This window comes from Barbus barbus (genome assembly GCF_936440315.1).
Source record: "Barbus barbus genome assembly, chromosome: 11".
Lineage (NCBI taxonomy): Eukaryota > Metazoa > Chordata > Actinopteri > Cypriniformes > Cyprinidae > Barbus > Barbus barbus.
In genome coordinates, this window is record NC_136739.1 from 24,188,269 (window position 1) to 24,211,839 (window position 23,571).

The 23,571-nt window shown below is 36.1% G+C and overlaps 1 protein-coding gene across 1 annotated transcript in view; it reads right to left on the minus strand.

The window, feature by feature from the left end:
• Positions 1-23,571, minus strand: part of LOC306876664 (semaphorin-5B-like) — a 149,673-nt gene that overhangs the window by 103,359 nt on the left and 22,743 nt on the right. Inside the window, exon 2 of the mRNA XM_079428003.1 lies at positions 21,822-21,893. The gene's annotated coding sequence lies outside the window, so the exon portion shown is untranslated. The remainder of the gene's footprint in view (positions 1-21,821; positions 21,894-23,571) is intronic.

Consider the following 23,571-nt stretch of genomic DNA (forward strand, 5'->3'; position numbering starts at 1 on the left):
CTGGCTACCCGCGCTGGAGATCCGTGTGGGTGGTCAAACCCAATCTGAGAAGGCGGCAAAAGGGCCATCCTCCAATCTGAATTTGTGTCAGCCTATATCATGTCCTCACAGTCTAGCCACGTCCAGCAGTATCCAGTAACGCACCTTTCTCCAATTGCCCACCAGCCTGTAATACTGTATGTGTCTATCACAGATAGCCTGGGGTTACACATCATCTCAACTCTCTGTGCTCACTGACACGATCAGATTGCATACGGAGCTCACGTCAACTCTTTGTAGTTCAAGGTATGTTATGTTAGATGGTGATTCATTGGTTCAGTATTCAATAGGCTGAAATAGGTCTGGAACTGAACCAATGATTTCAAAGCTTGAGCAATTTGATAGGTGGGATGTCAAGTCACCTCCTCTCCAGAAATCAACTCAAATCTGCTGTATACTGTACATGTACTACACTGCATATTTTTTTAATAAACATTTTTGTCTTGTTCTTCAGTAACAACATCCATTGGTTTATTCTTGAACATAACCCCACTAACGTTAGATTGTGAAACACTAGAACCAAGAATTGATTTGATCAAAAATTCACAAAAATAATATTGTGCAATATTTTTACAATTTAAAATATTTTTTTCTATTTTAATATATTTTGAAAATGAATATATTTTGTGATGGAAAAGCAGAATTTTCAGAAGCCATTGCTCCAGTCTTCAGTGTCACATGGTCCTTCAGAAATCATTCTAATATCCTGATTTGGTGCTGAATAAATATTATCATCAATGCTGAAAACAATTTTTGCTGTACAGTTGTAAAAATATTTTACAATATTACTAAATATTTACTGTATATTTAATGAGACCTGGTTAGGCAAGGCAAGTTTATTTATATAGCACATTTCATACACAAAGGTAATTCAACATAATTTACATAAAAAGGGATTAAAATAATAATAGATGCATAAGAAATAACAATAGAGAATAAAAAATATTACAATGATAAAAATGTATAAATAAGAGGTTACATAAATTATTTGTGACTATGACTCTGAAACAAGTCTTACTTATACATAAGAGATTTTTTACATAAGAGAGTCTTAACGGTGTTTAATTAATTTAAATGGAAAACCTGACAAAAACACTGATAAAGAAAACTATTTTTTTCTGTAAAAATTGACTGTGATGTCTCAATGTCTTGCTGGCACTATTAGCTATTAGAGCTGAATGAACCGTGTTTGTGAGATAGAGAGTACATAATATATTTTTTTTGGCCTTTTGGACTCTCTTTTGGACAGATGACAAGATTTTGGGAAATGGGACCAGGAAACAGCATGAGTCAGCTCATGCGCTAACCACCCAGCTACAGCTCCGACAGCTAGGACTTCTAAAACTATAATAAAAGAAATAAAATAATGAGGAAAAAAAGGACAGAATCATTGATGCAAGGAAACATAGTTCCTTCTTATACGCACACAGAGACATTAACGCGCTGGGTGGGATGAGGGGGCGGCCTTTCCTTTCCACCACAGAAATTAGCCGTAAAATTGTGTGACTGTATTCCCCTGAGTGTGCTGGAAGTCTTTCAAAATATCATTTACATAATGCATTAAACGCCTGCAGGAATCTAAAAGGATATTGCTGTAATTTCCACCTAGTTTTAAAGGAACATTTAACTCAAAAATTAAAATGTATTCAAAATTAATTTAAAAGTCATTTACTCAAACTAATGACCTATTTTCTTCAAAAGGTGAATTTTTTAAGCATATCCTGAGCAACATAATAAATGTGATTTAAGTGAATGACAAAAAGAACTCTAAAAGTATCATAAAAGGGGTCTGTAATAATCATGCATTATATTTCAATGTAGTCTAAAGTCATACGATAAATTTGCAAGAGGGACAACCTGAAATGTATTATTTGTCACTAAAACAAATCTAGTTTTATGATGCTTTCGCATTCTTTTTGAAGCATGTATGTTTATTGTAATTCTACATTCTTTCAAAATCTCTAGTTTTGTGCACAGACGAAAGTCAGTCAGGTTAGGCATGACACAAATGAGCAAATGATGACAGAATTGACATTTTTGGGTGAACTATCCCTTTAAGAGCATGAAGTGAGCCGCAGTATTGTATGTTGGAAAGGTGTTATAAATCACAAGATGATAATAGTGCAGAAGTGATGAACTCTAGAGTCAGAGTTCAGGGGGCAGAGAAACATCTGCAGCTTTTTCCAGGGACAATGAAACGATAAACAGGGATCTGCGTAAGCATAAAAGCCAGGGCTGGGACTTCTGATGTGCTTGCACAAAAGTGCCATCCTTCGCTCCACACCGGCGTATCTATTAATAAAGTGCAACTCCTTAGCAAAGTGACTTGGGTCAAGAGGTCAGAAACTGATGGCTGCGGTACAGAGAGTAAAATGAGACCATTTCACAGCTTAGAGGATAAAACAGAGCTAAAAGATAAAAGAGACAAAAGCTTTTAGTGGTCTGTTATAAACCCTGATTAAAGAAGAATGTTTATTCTATGCTGCTGCTCTGTTGAAAGTGCCATAAATTTCACACAATCTCTCTGACCCTTTCATGCCTTTGGTTGTTGTAACTTGTTTAAAGTTCATTTAAAGTAGCAAAACCCATTACTACATGAGCCTGTTAGTGTAAAGTGGCATTCTGCAGGAACCGAACCCATTTCTACAGCATCAGTGTTGATAATTTACTCGATTTAACTACTATCACAATAACAACACATTTAACTCGTCAGAAACTAAACAAACCCTGACAGCGACCCTGGACAATTTAATTGATAATTAAATTGATTGCAAGTGACTTTAAAAGAGATCTAGTCAACGGGGCATTGATACAATGTCCACTAGAGTAGAGTACAGTCACACACCAGGACACAACAGACCTCACAAGTATACAACAACATACTGTACACAACAGCAATGCTCAATAAATGGCAAAAATGGGAACTAAGTTACAATTTATGCACTACTAAATAACTTATCTCTATTTATAATCAAAATATCTATGGAATATTTAGGAGTACATTGTGAACCACCTAGTCTCATTACCCACTATGACAGTCAGGATTCAACACACACACACACACACAAAAATGTAAAAATATCAATTAGAATTCCGATTCTAATAGTGTGTTGTATTAGTTTGCATATGTTAATATACTAATCATGTTATTTCACGATTATTTATGTATCGTAATTCAATGGAAAGGCCAAAGAACCGTAAAACATCAACCACAAGATATAATGAACTGCTGTTTGCAACATTGGAGGCTTCTTATTGATTACATTAAGGTCACATTAATCAACTCCACTCTCAAATTATGATAATAAAGGTCATACTATTCGACTATTTACTTACAACCTATAATAAGTGTTTCTTTAAAGGAACAGTTCACCCAAAAATGTAAATTCTGTCATCATTTACTCATATTTTGAAGAAAGTTGATAATCAAACAGTTTGACTTTCATTGTAATTTTTGCTCATACAATTGGTCAATGGAAATCAAAATTGTTGAGTTACCAACATTGATGAAAGAAATGCATACAAGTTTGGAAATACACGACGGTGAATAAATGATTCAAAATTTTGTTTCTGGGTGTACTGCAGTAGTCAACATTTGAAGTGGATCAAAACCTTTCATCAAAGTTGTCCTAAAACCAAAATGCTTTCTTGTCTTAGGACAATTTTGATTAACTTTTTTGATCCACTTCAAATGTTGACTACTGTATACCTTAACAAAAGAAACAACCAAACTAATAAGAGTTAGCTACAAACTCTATAAGTCTCTAGTGTTAAATTTACATCCCAATCCCAAAAAGACTGATGAAACCATGCTCTTTTGCCCCCGCCAAGATCATTAACTAAGTTAACCGGCAAGACATGTTTAGTCAACCAGCTTCACCAAAAATGCTGGTCACATTAAAGTTTAGCACCAAACTGGCTTAAACCAGCCTGGATCTTCATTTAAATGCAAGCAGACTCATTCTGTCTAAATGGCTATTTCAAAAAACAATCATGTACTTGTTTCCGTCAATGTTCTGCTTCAAGTAACACGCACACGTGTCTCGTAACTTATCTGATTGTTTATAGCTAATTATCTGAGGGCTCTGAAGGTGAGAAGCAATAACGGATTTAGCACCACCCTGACAGTCCAGGTTCTGTGTGTTATTAATAAGACACCACCGCAGTCCTGATCCCATCAGCTGGAGGTGGACCGGGGCATTCGCGTCCACAGGGGAATTAGAACCCCTTCTGTCAGACGGGGGTCACCAGAACGCGAAGGGCCAGACTGGATTCAATCAGGAACCCTGTCTAAATCACTACAACACAAACAAACACACGCACATAAAACACCTTTCACTATCAATAAATCGGTAGCAGCAAACAAACAATACTTAGAAATATCTTGTAATGTGGACCCTATGCCACCACAGTGGTCTTGTAATCAGTCCTCCCAAGAATCTGGAAGTTGTACCATTGATGTTTTTGGGATAAATAGCTTGAGGCACCAATAAATAAATCCTCCATGCAGGTCATCTCCAGAGAGAGTAACCTATGGGCTAATAGATGTGACAAAGCAATATGAAGTGATGCTTCAGTCTGGAGCTAATGGATGTGTCTTAGTCTGGCGTTTCAATCTTGGAGTGAGGTTTTATCACAGGTGGAGACTGACAATCACAACAATACAGGTACTTATACATCCTGTGCACGCTTCTGAGACATTATATGGCAGTACTTGAGGCTGTATGTTTGCGAATGGGCGTCTCGCCTCTGGCTCTAGTGGCTGGACGGGCTTTTATTGCCGGGAGAGTTCCTGAGAGTTGTCACTTTGAATGGAAAACCTGAAGAAACATACTGCCACATTCATCTATTGACTAATGTTTAATTCTAGAAAATTCTAGCGTTTAATTGATTTAGTGTCTAGTTTTAGTGATCCAATCACAAATGGTCAGTCACGACAAAATTATCACTGACCACTTGTTTGCAGATTTCGTCAAGGAAAATTGTCTCTGATTTTTTGACTAAATAAAAAAATGTTTTATACTTTCCCATCAATGTCTGGCTTACAGTGGATATTCCAAGTATTAAGACTCACTGATGCCTGTACAATGTCTTTTTACAGTTATTTAAAACCAAGGAACAAGTCCAAATTTTCTTAAGTTTTCTCAACATTCCACATACTTTATATTGCTGTTTACCAGGAATATTCCTTTAAAGCTGTGCCTAGAAGGCAAGGCTTAAGACCTTTGTTTTGTAACAGTGGTTTCATGTTACGTGACTTTGGGGTTGTCTGAGATGCATCAGGCCACAATAGTGTTTACACAACAAACACAATGTAGCCATATGTATGTAAGCCCCAAGAGAGCATGTGTTAATTTCTTGTTTTATTGTGACCATGACTTGACACGTTATCAAGATTTACATTTTTTTACTGAATTGTCAACATATCAAAAATTTTCTTCTTGAAATCTAGACTTCAATTTCTTGACATAATTTTGTTGTGTTCTTAAAAAAAAATTTTACACAATTTTAAATATATTTCCTCCATTTCGTAATTATGACACAGCTGCTTGTTTTTAATCTTTAAAGAAAAAAACAGAAACTGTCAAACAAACAGAAACAATAGTAATTGTATAGGGGTAAAAAAAAAAAAGAAAAGAAATATGATTCCTTGATTTTATGCATTTTTATTAACATCATTTATTAACAATTATATTAATATTACTACCAATAATTAATTATTTGAGTCATTTTAAGTTGAAAGTTTGCTGAGGTCCCCTGGTCAAGAACCACTAATCCACATGCTTATAGAATATTTTACCAGATGGTGTTTAAATAGTTTACCAGAGAAATTGTGAGCAGAAAACAAATTACATTATTTGATGTTAATATCATGAGAAAACTCAACTAAAACAAAATAATAAAAAAAACATAATGCATCACCTATTCGGGCTTTTGTATACACCTGATTGCTGAATCTTGTTTACATTCATTAAATAGTCTGATCGATGCTAATATTACGTCTAAATGGGACCTTACTGAAAGGCATATATTAAAATTGACAAAGTGAACACCTGATTTTTTTTTTAAACAGAATGATCATTAAGTGCAGTCAAACAAAATATTAAAACTGTAAATGACTTCAAATTGATTTTAGATTAGCTTGAATTATTCTATAGTATACGAAAATGGATGGTATACTGATAAAACCTGAGAAGAACTAGTTAATTCAATTATATATGATCACTTACCGTAGAGAGCTAGAGGAGGTAATGGATTGCAGGGAAGTAAATGGTGCAAGGTTACTCTGATTTTTATAATCACACATACACGCTTTGCAGTTCTGTGATAAACTGCTATGAAAGCCTGGGTGGATCTTCACTGCTTCTAGACAGGATGTTTTTAGTACGAGGTTGCTCAGAATAAAAACAATGACTCTCTCGGAGAGATTCAAATATCTAGATTGGATCCATTGCAAACAAAACAGCAAGAAATTGAGTTCAGGATCTCACTGCGGGAAAAGAATGATCGAAACATGGCTCAGTAATTAGCTGATGGGGAGCTAATGGGCAAAGCTACAAATAGTCACACAAGACTCGTTCCTGTCTCTATCACAGCTGCTTGTTGATACTTCTAATACCATTAATACTGAGACATCACAGTTGGAAAACAAACCTCCTTAAAGTCCAAGTGAAACACTAACAGAAGACAGATTCAAATATTTTTCAAAGCAATGAATCAAAAGCGAAAACCTCACTGACAGCAGCATTTTATGTGAATTTTATCAGTCATCTTAAGGAATCGAACCCACAAACATTGTTAGCACCATACTCTACAAATTGATCTAAAATATCTTGATTTTGACATTACGATAAAGCATGGACGCTTGTCTTTGCTAGGCTCTTTGTCAGGCTACATTGATCAGGAATGAGCATGCTGTAGGCGGGCAGAGGCTCCAAACCTCAGCCTCTCAAGCCTGCTTATTTCATTTAGTCTAAGAGCTTTCATTAGTCATCACCATCAGCTTTAATAAAATTTCCCTCCAGATGGTAGAGGAGAAGGCGGTGCCACCAAAGTGAGCCTTTCATTTGTTGGTGAATGGTAAAAGTGAAAATCTATTTTGAAATCACTTGCAAGTTCTGAATTAAATGAAGACAAAGCGATGTTAATAATATGGGTTTTAGTACAGTCTGCCACAAAAGGAAGGCCTACAACATCTCACCATATGCCATAAATCAGTAGTTCACAGTGGATCATGACCTAAAAATGAGCCATCTGGGGAAACAAATGCCACAAGCAAATAAAATAAAACAATTTAACTAATTGTACACGTGCAGTAAGCAAAGCAAATAAAATAGACTTATCTTTTACATGATTTAAAAAAATACACTACAGCTCAAAGGTTAGAGGTCAGTATTTTTTATTTTATTTTAAATTAATACACTTACTGAGCAAGGATGCGTTAAATTGATCAAAAGTGTCAGTAAATTCATTTATACAGATTTCTTTTCATGCAATTTTCCATTCATCAAAGAGTCCTGTTTCCACAACTGTTTTCAGCACTGATAATAATAAGAAATGTTACTTGAGCACCAAATCAGCATATTAGAATGATACATTTAATTTACATATATAAAAATAAAAAAAAATTATTTTAACAATATTAATTTTTGTTTTGTATTTTTGATCAAATAAGTGAGAGACTATATGAGAGACTTATATATATATATGCCCCAAACTTTTGAACAGTAGTGTACTATGTAAAATATAATTTGCATAAAAATGTTTCATTTTAAAAATATTTAGTACAATGATTTTCAATTTAAACAAAAATGCACAAAAAACTATTTAGGCTGAGCCACCACTTGATGCCCAACATAAAATCTGGGTCCTGAAGCAAAAGCACTGTCCAATACATCACTTTGAAAGAGTTATATATTCATCATTTTGCATCAGCTGGGAGCATGAGAAATGCTGGAGGGGATTATAATGTTTCCTGCCGAGTAGAAACATTTAATCCGTCTTTCCAAAAAGTCTGCAAACCACTTACTCATTCTAAACATCAAAGTACGAAGATGTGCAGAGAACTGAAAATATGACGAAAGACAAACACTGTCCAAATAATTAATCAAGATCTGCAAACATGCTGACCAGTCCTGCTGAAAAGATGATTTACGCTGGCTAGATGCTGTTCTAGCAGGTGGACCATGCTTTTCAATAGCTGGTTGACCAAAAAAAAAGTCTTGCTAGTTAAGCTAACTGACCCAAACGTGCTATCAACTGCATCAATATAGCATAGTATCAAACTCATTTGTTTTTAGCAGACATTTTCCAATGGCTTGTGATATAAAATTGCTCATACTGTGATTTAAGATTCATTTCACACACAGTGTTCTTGCCTCTGTAATATTAAACATTTGCAATAAAAATCAGGCCCTTGGGGCTAAAAGGATCATTTTTGTGGCCCATGGACTTTCCAAAGGTGATCAGCCTAATGCTATAGTGCTAATTACTCTGGCTTTTTGAAAGCATAGTGGATTTCAGAAAGATAGATAAACTTAGTGAGCAGGCTTCTCAATATGGATCAGTAGCTATGGCTGCCGTGCCTCCTTTTCTGACCCTCCTCTCTGCTCCCATCATTTCTAAGAAGCCACTGTCTGAGAGCGCAAGGCTCTTTGAGAACCTCCACCTTCTAAGAATGCTCTGGCTCCTTTCATTTCTTCCTTCAGAAGCCCACAGTCTTTTTTTGGTTTTTCGCTTTCTTCTTGTCCCCTCCTGGTCCCTGCTGAGGAACAGTGAATTGATCTGTAGCTCTAAGCCAAGTATACATCCACAAGCACATACGCACACACACACACACACGCAAACTCTTCCTGTGGTTTGCCAGTGATTGTATTCAAACGCACACAGAGCAATCTTCAAAATGAAAACTGTAACAGGATTACTCCGAGACACCGCATTGTGTGACAGACATTGGACAAACTAAAAAATATTGCATTTCCTGATATTTCTTGTTTTAGAGCAATGCTGCCAATCTTCTGGGTAAAATAACAACTCGAGCCTTCAAAACAACTCTGAAATAAGTGCAATACTCAGAAGATGGAAGAGTTTGTTTCAATTCATAATGAAACAATGGCAACATAATGAAAATGATGACAACAGACTTACCAACATGATCTGTGAAAAGTACATTCCCAAATTTCTGTCAACCTGTGTTTGATATTTCTTTTAAGAAATAGTTCACCCCTAAAAAATCTGTCATGATTTACTCACTCATGTCGTACGAAACCCGTATGCTATTATTTTGTTCTGTGCTCAACAAAGGAACATTTCTGAGGAGCTCCAGTAAGCACAAACATCACTATTAAAGCACCATAAATGTGGTTCATACTCGTGTTCTACATTCCAAGTATCTAGATAGCTTTCAATGAGGAAAAGACTGACAGGTCATGATTTACTGATAATGTTTCTCCATTCCACATATTCAACATGTCATGTTCAGTTGTGGCAGATGTGAGAACCAGTGGCGTTCGGCATCACTGAGTATTTTTGAATTGATTTTCACAGAATAATGACTTAAATTACCTGGTCTATTCCTCATAAAAAGCCATCGTGTGACTACATGAGACACTAAATATGGAGTACAGTAGTATGGAGTCAAAACAATGGCGCATATATTTGCAAGAGAATTGAAGTATTGCAAAAGAAAATAAAGTTTTGCAAACGAAAATGAAAGTGTTGAGAAAAAATAATGTACTTTTTGTAAACAAATATAAAGAATTGCAAAAGAAAATGAAGTATTGTGAGAAAAAAAGAAGTTTTGCAAATAAAAACAAAGAATTGCAAAATATAACGTCTGTGGCCATGAAATCATTTGAAAGACTGGTTTTGGATTATCTGAAGGACATCACTGGACCCTTACTGGACCCCCTGCAGTCTGCCTACAGAGCAAACAGGTCTGTGGATGATACAGTCAACATGGGACTGCACTTCATCCTGCAGCATCTGGACAGACCAAGGACTTATGTGAGTCCTGTTTGTAGACTTCAGCTCCGCTTTTAACACCATCATCCCGAACACCCTTCAGAATAAACTGACACAGCTGTCCGTCCCCACCTCCGTCTGTCATTTGATCACCAGCTTACCTTCCTTCCCTGTCCCATTGCTGTCTTTCTGTTGCACTGTGGAGCTTCTGTCACTATAACAAATTCCTCGTATGTGTAAACATACCTGGCCAATAAAGTGTTAATACACATGTAGTTAGCCAAATGAAACAATACACATTTTACAACACTTTCATTTTCGTTTGCAAAACTTTATTTTCTTTTGCAAGACTTAAATATATGCGGCATTGCAAATATATGCGGCATTGTTTTGACTCCATACAGTAGACTATATTTGTGGCGTTTTCTTTTAAGAGAATAACAGACATGGTCATTATGAATGTCACTGTGTCAGTGTGTAATGATTCTTTAAAAATTCTTCTTTTTTGTTACTCAGAAAGTTTTTTTTTAATACCATACAGGTTTAGAAAATCATGAGGGAATATGTAATAATAATGACATAAATGTAATTTTTGAGTGAAGTATGCTTTTTTATATTGAAGTATTACTTATAGCCTACTTAAGAGTCAATGACTGAAAGGAGCATATGTTTAACAGTGCACTGTGAAAATCCCAACTGGTTGAAAAAACATTTAACCAAGCATAAAACATTTTTACTTCATCGTTTCAATGGAACTTTTATTCTTGTTTCCCCTGCACTTACAGGCATAGTTCTTCATAGACAGTTTGAGGTTCACCACTAACCACTGACACCTGAAAAGCTCCACTCAATGTCGAAATCTCAGTGAAGAGGGTCTAAAACACTTTAGGTGAACAACAGCTCTCTCAGGCAGGGTAATATTTTACGTAGCAGTTCAATCAAAACAGTCAGACAGGTATATTGTCAGAGGATTTATATAGTCTGGACAGATCTCTTCTGCTCAGCCAAATGAAAGAATGCAAAAGAAAGCGACAGGCGGCATGAAAACATATGGGTGGAATAATTAATAGTAAGGGGTTTTTTTTAATAGTGAGCAATTTGTGGAGAACCACCCAGCTATGTGGTTAATTCATCCGTGAAGAACATTAGGAATCTTTATCTGTGTTTAGCAGCTGTCATTTCCAAACTCTACATATACGTCTGACAACCCAACCGACTGCTGTAGTCCATCAAAGACATGTTTGTCATTATGGTATGGTCCTTGGGGGGGTTTTATGTAATTTTGCTGGAAAAATGACAAATTAGTGAAGTTGTCAGTTTGTTAGGAGCATCTTAATTATCTGTCATTTCACTCAGCAATGCCAAAAGAAATATGAACAGCACTTTGAGAATCAATAATTCTTTGGAGGCTGCATATCATGCAAGGCTTGTCATTTATGGCATTTTTACAGAGAAGAACAAAGGAAAATTTATTTTACAAGGAATAAGATCTGTCTTAATGGCGGCTGCTCCCGTAACTTGGATGGAAAGTACATCACAATAATTTACAAGAGTTCAGTTTAATTAGGAGGAAAAAAATGCATCCGCTGAATTCCTTTTTAATTGGTATACGACTTCACAACATGATTTCTTGTTACCAAAGTCCCAAAGCATGACTGGGCTTTGTACCAGGAAATGAAAAGCAGCTGATAATCATAACAGACTCTAAATAGAATAACAGAACTGATATTGGATAAGCTTGTTAGAATTATCATTAAATCTTTCCCTTTGTAAGATAAAAATACAGGCAGCAGTAGATTTTGGAGTGACTTCATTTCAGGTTTATGTTTTTAAATCTTTTTATTATGTTTTTTTAAAAAAAAAAAATGTATTATTACTTTGTATTCTGATGTTCAAATTATTATCTTGAATCACTGAATCAGAAGATCTTATTCTCTGCGCTTGTCTTGTTAAGTTCACATTTATTATTTGAAATGAACAATTCATTAGGGCATGTTTATTCCAAAAAAAAAAAAAAAAACATTATCAAATCTCGATGTAGCAACTTGCTTTTCCTCCAAAAGAAATGTATCTTTCTGGAAAATTGTTGCATAGTAATAAAGTTAGCCAATAGTTAGGCATTGTTTTAGCAAACCTGGTCTGGCAGAATTCTCATACAATATGGTATGTGATGCCCACTGTTCATAAACCAAACTGCTAATTCTGGTGAATGAAATTAATTCTAGCCCTATACAATATGTATACTACACACACACACAGTGTGTTTACAGTATGTAAAGGTAAAATCAGTATATACTTGAAAATCTAATTCAACATAAGTTCACTTTGTCACATTCATACATACAAGCACGGATACAGGATTTGAACAAATGACTGCAGGATTTATCTAAACTAAGATATATATTATAGATGAACAATGAGTGCAAGTGGAAAATAGAAAAACAAAATGCAGGGTTGTTCTTGTTTACAATGTTCTGACCTAGTCTTCCAGACATGCATTTTTTTTTAAGTATTATCATGTAGGCTGCTTTTTACTTTTTTATGTATTTTTTTCAAAAGAGTTGCTTTGTTTTGGCTGTATCTTGTTTTTCATTGCAAAATGACTTGCGAGAAAGTTTAAAAGCATTTAAAATCGACTTGAAAATCTAATTAATTCAACACATAAGACCCCTGACTCTGAAGGAAACTCAATTTGGTTTGTCAAACAATATTCGACCTAACTGGATAACTGATTCAACAAACGTAACTCAAATCAGTCTTTAAATCCTGGTAGTTCACGACTAACCCTCATGACCTGTGACTGGACTTTGGGAGTTGAACATTCTGTAAAGATGGTCTTAATTAGGGTTTACAGACATTTATGAAAAGTGAAAGAGCCACTGTGACATTTAAATAAAGATCTGGTAAATGAGGACTAAAGTTTAAAATAAACTAAGGTTAAAGACATCTTTTCTGTCTGTGGCACTCACTGGAGTTAAAACCATGCACAAGACCAGTATAGCTTTTTAACTTAAAAACCAACCCAATCTTTTAACCTCCAACCCACACAGAAATTAGAACTGCTAAAATAAAAATTAGTTGGAATTGATGTGGTTACAAGATGACATTTAATTTGTACTATTTTATAGAATAATTAGTGTTTATTCTAATATTCCTAAATAAACCTTTAAATAAATAAACCTTTATTCTCATTTATTCTAAACCTCGAATCATTAAACATTTGCACTTAACTCATTTGTTGTACAGGCGTGAAAAATACCCCAATTAGTGCAGAGGTGTGGTATTATTTTCCTGGTAGACAATTAAACAGGTGAAAAAAATCCCACAAACTTGAAATGAGCCACATTTACAAGCAAAATGTCAGAGATTTGCTGATGGGCTAATGTGCCTTGGACCAGTAACCACCTAGCAACAACCCAGAACACCCTAACAACTGCATAGCAACACAGTAATAACAATAAAAAACACTCAGGACCACATAGTACAGCCCAGGCAATCAACCACAAGCGTCACAAGCGAGTAGTATTCACATTTTTATAAAATGTAAAAATTAAAAAAATGAGTCATTTCATTTCAGAAAACTGACTGCCTTGAACCATTAAAGTTTTAAAAAGTACTTATTTCATACGAGTTCATTAAAAAAAAGTATTTCTTAATATTACATAGGAAAACCATTTAAATATTTAAGACATTAAAATTAGAAACTTTATCAACTATATCACTGCTTTGGCATATGCAGTTATTGCTTTTCAAATAAAACAGCGTGCAGCATATATTAGACTTAGTATCACATAACTTTTTTCTGTTAAGTGCAATGAACTTGCAGTAATATTCAAGTGAAATTAACATGTTTCATTGTTTCAAAGGAACAATTTCACTGTTAGGTTTTACAATGCATACAATTTTTTGGTTGAAGTTAGTTTTTAATTTTACTAAAATGGAGAAGGAAGCATCTTCATGACTGCAACACAAATTAAAGCTCTTCAGTTTCCAAAAAAAAGTCTTCTGGCACTTGAATGTAGTCAGATGCATTGCATTCATTGTTTCAGAGTATAAAAGATCTGCTTGTGTATGCCACACTTCAAGAACAAAAGGAAGAAATGCCCTCAGATCGCATCGTCTCAGTGAATCTTTTAAGACTCCCCTCCTATTTGTGCTCAAACTCACTTCACAGAGATAGACATGTCCTATCTATTTGCAGTGTGTGAGGCTGACTACTTCAAAAAGCTCCTAATAAAAATAGATTTTGGAAGACAGTCTGTATTAGAAGCCTTCGCTTCGACTAATGGGGCTTCACGACAGCCGGTGGGATTATTCATTATCATTCCAATTTCTGAAAGCAATGCCTCGATGAGCCCCTATCATACCAAGTGTGAGCTCTACAGGTGAACAAGGTAAAAATATTCCATTTCCCCCGCTGCGGTGAATATGGGGCTGTGACTGAATGCACGTAGAGGCAGTGTTAATCAGAGCCATTGTGCTTCAGGTGTACTAGAGAAAGAGACAAAAATCATGAAGGGGACTAGAAATTAGGAGCATAATTCACTTATTTAAATTCCAATCTTTTCCTCTTATCTGACATTAAAAGGGATCTTTAGTGGCATTTTCATTTGGATACTAAAATAACAGGATACAGCCCATTGTCTTCCTTCTTTTTTCATCTTTATCAAAGAGAGTGAACGCAAGCCGCTGGATGCCTTCCAAAGGAAGGATCACAGTGTACAGGAGAGGCCAGGTCTATAATTGGGTAAAGGACTGACTGGTTGCTCTAATCCCCCTCCTGAATCATTAAGGAGAAAAACACAATTGTGCGAGTAATTGATGGCTAGTTTCGGTCTGTTTTTCCCACATTTTCTAAGAACTGTGCATGGGGATTCCTGAGAGTAGCATTGCACACAATGCTAATAACCCTGCCGAAAAGACCAACATAGATGTCGAAACATATAATGAGTTTTGATGGCTTGTGTTCAGACTTCTTTGGTCAACCAAGACCAAACAACAGCTTGTCACTGGTTATTACCCTTAAAAGGAATAACTCTGTACTTTATGTACCTCTAAAAGGTGCATATTAGTACCTTGGAGTAGTAATATGTACCTTAAAGGTAACCCACATTAACCTTTTGGGGTACAAAAGGTACAAAGATGTCCCTTTAAAGGTACTGTCCCAGTGACAAGCTGTTTTAGACAAATAATTCTGAGAGCACAGGTTTGGAACATGAGGGTGAGTAAATGATGACAATTTTCATTTTGGGGGGAGCTATCCATTTAAGGTTGAGTAAATGTTAATATTTTTATATGTCCTGTATGGTTGAGATTTTTTTTCTTTTAAAGCAAAACCCAAAGTCCTAATCCTTACCCTTAGAGCCATAAATTCTATTCAAAAGCGATTTAAAATTACAGATCAACTGCACAATGTTCACATCCCATACTATGTAACCAAATTAATTATTTGCTGTTGTTCATAATTGCATACTAGTAAGCCTATTCACATCATACTGATAATTAATGAAACTAATCCAGGAGGAACATATTCAAATTAATTAGAGTAAAATCTCTTGACAATTTTTCTTTTGTCCCATTAATTTCCTCCTCACACTTGAGTAATTTCACACAAGTCATTTAGAGGGGGGCGAATTATGTCAAATACTATGTCCACCTCTACACCACCTATAGACTAAAAACATGTGGCAAGCACAAGAGATTCTTCAGCATTAAAACAAATGCAAAAGTTTTCTTTTAGAAAAATGTGAATTGTTAATATGATAATTTTCTAAGCCTGAATTCTTTCCCTCACAGTGTAGATCTCTCCTGAGTTTAACTTCTGAATCATGACCCAGAAAGTAAGCCACCCCCGCCCCTCCAACCCTCCACCACAGCAGAAAATCATTCCAGGAAGCTTCCACTGGAGGCCTTTCTCAATCCCTTCCCTCAGCACCACACATCCACATACATCTTAGAAAACATTTCGCAACGTTTGAGTGATTTCTCCACTGAACATGGTAAAAACACATGCACAAACATGCTCATAAATATAACTAATCTTGCTATTCTCTGGATTAATATGCTTATCAGACACAATCATGCGCTCTACTGAATAAGAGCAGAATAATTTTATGTCTCTTATAACAGTCAACCTCAAACAAAGAAAGCAATCAACTTAATGAAGACAGACGCATAGTCTCGCACAGCCAGACTTTTGAGCATCGCCATAAAAATGGGTCCAGTTTGCAGTGTATTCTGGACAACAGGCACGAACTTTTACTCATCACAGTTGTTTCACATTCTGACTAGGAACAGATCTTAAATAGATTATATAATTAAAACTAACTTAAAGAGATAGTTCACCCAAAAATTATGGGTTTTTTATATATATATATAATTTACTCACCGTCATGTTTTTCCAAACCTGTATGAATTTCAGACTTCCAAAGTATTTTTATTTTTATAACCAGTGATATATTTTTTAGGAGTCTTTGAACAGGAAGTTCAAAAGACCAGCATTTTATTTGATTTGAAATATAAATCTTTTGTAACATAATACATGTCTTTGTCCTTAATTATTAAATGTAATATGTCCTTGCTAAATAAAAATGAATTAATTTACAATTTACAAAAAAAGTGTGGTGCCACTAACATGGAAAACATTATCATATCATGTGATTAGTCCTCAGAAACGCACACTATATCCGCCTACTACCTTATAAACACAAGCTGGACTGGTATCTGATTTCTAGCAGCTCTTGACAAATTTGTGAGCAATATGCATCAAACGGTCAGCAAATGGACTTTGGTCAGTCCGTGGGCCCGCCGTCTGAGGTTGAGACTGGAGACGGACTAAATCAGTTGAAACTCATAAGGGGGAGAGAGACAGTGGGAGAAGGGCAGAGAAAGGTGAGCGCAATGAGAAAGGAACAAAAATTGGGGAGTAGATTTATGTTTCCACGGCTGCACGAGTCCCAAGGAGCATTAGCTGAACTCATGAGCTGTAGACAGCTAATCTTTTGTTATGGGGAAATAAACACACAATGTTAGCCACCGTTTTACAGCCGCTGATTCAAGGCGGATGATAAAAGATCCAGTGGGCCCAGACCACACGGCTTAATGACCCTGAGAGCAACACACAATTTATAGGCTCTCGGTCCTCATCATCACTCCCTGCTACTAATTTATGTCAAGAAAGGGAGCTGGATTCAATATAAGAGAAAACTATTTTAGAGAATGACTAAAAACTGCTTTAATAACACCAGGATTCCCTATACTCTCAGACTATGTGTCCTAATATCCAATAACAAGCTTGTCTTCATCATTGCTTAGTTTGGTTGATTTATGAGACTCCGTCAAGAAGGAAAATTCCATGTGGCTGTGAACGCTTGCATCCTGTCATACAAAGAAATTAGTTTGAGCACTGAATTAAGATGTATGTGATTACGCCATGCGAATGAGAGCCATTAAAAACAATGAGTTTGATTAATTGCCATAGTCTTCAACAATGCAATCTTCAATCTTCAACAAATCAATGTGTGGTAAGAATCCACTGGGAGGCACCTAATTCTTCCCGTTGTAATTGGGTCCAGCTACAATATTACGCCCCTAACTTCCAAAATCCACAAAGCCGGAACCCAAAACAAGCAACGCCACCTCTTCTCTCCCACAGAGACCAAAAACATCACAAGCATGGCTAGTTCTGTTAAGATATTCCAACTCTACACAGATGTTCTGCTTCTTTGCCTGGAGTGTTGTCAAATCAAACTTAATTGGTTTGTATTTGAGGAAACGGTTGTTCTGCAAGCAATACTTTAGTAAATTTTGTCATGGCTGCCTTGTGGCCGAGCTCTCTACCGTACGGCCCCTTCTGCCTGGTGTGAATGGCTCCTCTGTGTGACCAGCCAAGGATCTGCCAGGGGGACCCTCTCTTTGTTAGGTGAATGGGCACAGCTAGACCATCTTAAGGCACACTAATGTACCATGGCTGGACCACAAAGAGCGCGTAGTAATTTGCCAAGCATAATGGCACGTCTTTAATTCGGCCGAGAGGTAAACAGACCCTTAAAAGTGAGCTTACAGATGAGGAGTCCCATTCTAGTTCCTACTCTATTGATATCATAAAAGGGCTTGTTTTCTTCCGGCTCATTGTCATCCTGAACCGAATGTCGACAAACAACGATGGGTCGAAATTAAAACAACGTGGAAGCTCCTGGCCTCACTAAACAGGCCCAGAACACCACAAACATAAACAAAAAAGAGCGTCTTCTCAGAAAGGCACAATGATTCAGACCAGCTGCTAAAATGATGTCATTTAGCAGGATTAGGTCACTGGTGGATTATACTTTTCGGAGAGGTGCAATGTAAAGTAAAATACACATACAGTACAGGAGGGAGGAAGTGCAATATTTACAAAGTGCTTGGGGACAGAGAGGGTTGGAACCCTGACTGGCCCATCAGAGAACCTGGTGAGTGGGGAAAATAGCCTTAGTGCTCAATATCCAGGTGTCTGGCAATTCGTTAGCTTCAGTCCCCAGACAACCAATGTATTCCTCTGCAAACGAAAGACAGCTCCAGAAGGTTCTGGATGAATATTTAAAAACCCAAACAAGTCACATTTAACCCAAATGTTAAAAGAAAAAAATAAGAGCATATATTTTGCTTAAAGAAAATTAAGACTATCTTAGGAACACTTTAAAAGTATTTAGACATCATGGCATGGTGGGTCTATTATAATGCCTGTGAGGGGCTACTTAATTCTCAAAATCTCAAAGCCAAAAAAAATAAAAATTATAGTGTATATAAATGGTAAAATATTTTTGCAACAAATTACAAGCATTATAATAAATGCAATGGAATATTATTAGTTTTATAAATGCAAATATAAATCTGACACTACCATTCAGTAAGTCAGTGAGTTTTTTTATTGTTTTTTAAAGAGGTCTCATGTTCACCAAGGCTGCATTTATTTGATCAAAAATACAGTAAAAACAGTAATATTGTGCACTATTACAGTTTTCTATTCTAAAATGCAATTTATTCCTGTGATGGCAAAGCTGAATTAAATGGAAAAGCAGTACTTTTTATTTGATAAATAGAAAGCTCAACAGCATTTGTTTGAAATAAAAATATTTGTTAATTTGTATGTTGATGCTTGCTAAATAAAAGTATGAATTTCTTTAAAATATCTCTTATCTCTCTAACTGGTTGGACATATATTTTTTCTCGTTGTCTTGGAAATACATGCTTTTTTCACGAGATTTACCCTGCTATCACAATTATCTTGAAGAAACTACGTTCTTGCTAATGACTGCGACTGTGGACATATATTTTCAGAAATCAATTTCAGTGAGGCGTCTTCATAGAACTTGATACTTTCACACAGTTAAACAAAATATATTTTCAGAGGAAGTCTGAAACATGAAAAAGACCCTGGTGATTTGTCAAACACATCAACATACAAGCTTTAATTAGCTTACAAACAGCCAATTAAATATGTCAGCCTCTCTTACGGTTTTCTTTTGAGGACGGGAAAAAAAGCCTCAGGCTGTGCCGCTCCACAAATGGCTGCAATCAAAGTTTCAGCCCTTTCTCTTTTCCAGAACTCTCCTTTTCAGAACACTCAATTTCTGACATAGAATAAAGGGATTTGACTTGAAAGGCTCCCCGACTTTGTCCACGGTCACAGAGAGAGAGAAATAGAGAGCGAGGAGCATCGGAGTGACAAAAACAAAAGACAAAAAGAGTAAGAAAGAGAATAGGAGGGAAACCTCACGCAGATTCTCCAGGAAGACAGGAGATCTCCATTATGACTTGAGTTCCTGTTAAAGAAAGCTGTACTCAAGTATGAAGCTGATGGTAGAAGTAGAACTTTGACTAGAGTCTTCCTCAAATTCACAAAAAAACATATCAAATGCATACAAAATTAAAAATGTTCTGAATGTACGTCTCACGTCCCTTGTCCACCAAAATGGTGCCATTTTATGTGTGCCAGAGCCTTTTTAGAAATCACTAAAAAGTAATTATTAAACTACTAAAAAAGTGCCTACAAAAAGTCTTCATACCCCTTAATTTTTTTCACATTTTGTTATGTTTCGTTATGTTAAACTGCTTTAAATTACTTTTTTTTCCACATAAATCTACACCCCACTCACCATAATGACAAAGCAAAAACTGGATTTATCACAACTTTGCAAATTTATTAAAAAGGAAACACTGATAAAATAATATTGCACAAGTCTTCATACCCTTTGCTTCGACACTTGAAATTTAGATCATTCCAGTTTCACTGGATCATCTTTGAGATGTTTCTATACTCCGACTGGAGTTAAACTGTGGCACATTCAGTTGATTGGACATGATTTGGAAAGGCACACACACCTGTCTATATGAAGTTTAACAGCTGAAATGGATGTCAGAGCAAAAACGAATCCATTAGGTCAAAGGAATGGCCTGCAGAGCTGAGAGACAGGATTGTGTTGAGACAGATCTGGGAAGACTACAATAAAATGCTGCTGTGTTGAAGGTTCACAGGAGCATTTGGCCTCCATAATCCTTAATGGATGAAGTTTGAAACAATCAGGACTCTTCCTAGATCTAGCCTCCTGGCCAAACTGAGCAATCGAAGGAGAAGGGTCTTGGTTAGAGAGGTGATCAAGACACTGATGGTCACACTGGTTGAGCTCCATGATCTTATATGGAGATGGGAGAATCATCACTGCAACACTCCACCAATCTGGGCTTGATGGCAAAGTGACCAAACTCAAGCTTCTCTTCAGTAAAGATACAAGAAACTCTGATTGGAATTTACAAAAATACACCCAAATAACTCTCAGACTATGAAAAAAAAGATTATCTGGTCTGATAAACCTCAATTCCTTATTCATGTCTGAGGGAAACCAAGCACCGCTCATCACCTGCATAATACCATCGCAAGGGTGAAGCATGGTGGTGGCGGCAGCATCATGCAGTGGGGGTGTTTTTCAGCAGCAGGGACAGGGGAATTGATCAGAGACGGAAAGCTGAATGCAGCTAAATACAGAGATATCCTTAATGAAAACCTGGTTCAGAGCGCTCAGAACCTCAGACTAGCCTGAAAGTTCACCTTCCAACATGGCAATCACCCTCCGCATATAGCCAAGACAATGCAGGAGTGGCTTGGGAACGACTCTATGAACGCCCTCGAGTGCATGGCCCAGCCAGAGCTGGGACTTGGAACCAATCAGACATATTTGGAGAAACCTATAAATGACTGTCCACCAATGGTCACCTGCCATCCTGACAGAGCTTGAGATGATCTACAGAGAAGAATGGCAAAAAAAAAAAAAAAATGCAGATGTGCAAAGCTTGTTGCATCATACCCCAAAACGACCTGAGGCTGTAATTGTTGCCAAAGTGCTTTAACTAAGTTTTGAGTTAAGGGTATGAAGACTTGTGCAATGTAATTTTTTCAGTGTTTCATTTTTAATAAATTTGCAAAGTTGTGATAAATAATAATTTAAAGATAAGATAAAGTAATTTAAAGCAGTTTAACATAATAACGCAACATAACAAAATGTGAAAAAAAATGAAGGGGTATGAAGACTTTCTATAGGCACTGTATGTTAATACAGCAGTTAAATTATATTTAATTACTCATTATACATAAAGTATGGTCAAATCAATGATGTCTTGTTCTATGTTGCATCTGACTGGACACTAGCATAGAAAAGTGCACCTGCACCCTGCTGATGGAAAAGGGGCAAAAGTGAAGTACTAGTGAGGTTCTTTTATTCCTCATGTTTCATTCAGATAATTACATCTTGCAGAGTGTTTACAACAAAGAGAAACCTACTTACAGAGGCATCACGAGCAGGTCATCTTTGAGGATGCAGGACTATTGTTAAAACAGGTAGCAATTCTTCTGTAGCCTTTGGAGAGAGAATCAGAGGAAGAACGTAAGTGTTTTATTTAGTGAAGCAAGAGAAGGAAGGTACGTGTTACACTACACTCATAAACAAACCACTAACCCTCTCAGTAGAATAGAAAACTCAGGCCCTGGGGCTCTGTTTAAAAGGAGATGTGAGTATGGCATGTAAGAAGGAGCACCAGCCACAGCTACTACAATGGGTTCCCAACATTTTTTGTATGCTGCACCCCTGTAACCTACATTATTTACTTGAAGTAACCCCTGAGATTTTAAGTAATGCATTAGCAAGCTTTGCAAATGACTGTTCCCAAAGAGGTTCTCAAACATTCTTAGCGCCCTTTCTTTGCGGTTGCCAACCGTCCCATGTACACTAACGTTCAAAAGTTTGGGGTTGGGAAGATTTTTTTATGTTTCTGAAAGAAGTCTGTTTTGCTCACCAAGGCTGCATTTATTTGATCAAAGGTACAATAAAAATTGAATTGTATTACTACAATTTAATAGAACTCTTGTCTATTTTAAAATATTTTTGATATTATATAATTTATTCCTGTGATGACAACTTAGAATTTTCAAAATACAAAAATCTTTTAATATGCTAATTTGGTGCTCAAGAAACATTATTATTATTAGCTATGTTGAAAGTTGTGCTGCTTGATATCTTTATGGATTCTTTGATGAATAGATTGTTATTTGAAACAGCAAATACATTTTAATGTTACGAAATATTTCTGACACTTTTGATAAATTTAAAGCACCCTTGCTAAATAAAAGAAATACACTTCTTTCTATAATATAAAATTAAAACATACTGACCCAAAATGTTTGAATGGTAGTTTAATACATATTTAAAGTTGAAATACTGCTATTTGAATACTCTCATAGTCATACGTGATCTCACAAAATAAAATATGGATGAAAATATGGAGTGCAAGAGACCAGATACACATCAAGTGCGTTGCCATTCATACTTAATGGTGCATAAAATTTATGTCCGGAGCCAGAACACTTAATGCAAAATGCTTTGAAATGCAAGCAAAAGTCATAGCAAAATGCTTTTAAATGTAGACACAACTAATAATAATAATATGATTACTGGCACATACATTATAAAATCTTACCTTTAAAAACACAAAACATTTCTTAGGTGACTTCATGATTGCAGATTATATGAATTCATTCTGTAAAAGGTTCACAATAAACAACATCTTTTTCTTGAGCTCTACTCGTTCTTATCAAACTTTGCAATTAAATGTGCACTACAGCATCCCACAGCTTGGACATCAACCGTCTCTAATACTGATAAGAGCAAAGCCCAGTTGTTTAGGACTTAATTAAGATTAGGAAGAGCAAAGAGAGAGGCTGCCCCACTTCATAAGCCTCCACCAACCAGGCACAGGGGCTTTGTGCTCTCTTCGTCTCTGAGGATCTAGTAAAGGTTAGTTCAGCATTGTATAGAGCAAAGCAGAGAGCCGGAGAGAGACACTGGGCTAGAGTAATTAAGGAGTAAATAATGAAGACTTTCAACGAACCCCTGCTTCTATGATCTGATTGACCGGTGTTCGATAAATCAATTAACAACCACTGAGAGTAACTGCCTTAAAAGGTCACTGAAACTGAGAAGTTTTAGTGACAGGCCAATCAACCTCATCATCCCCAGCTTCCTCATGGTTTTTCTTCTT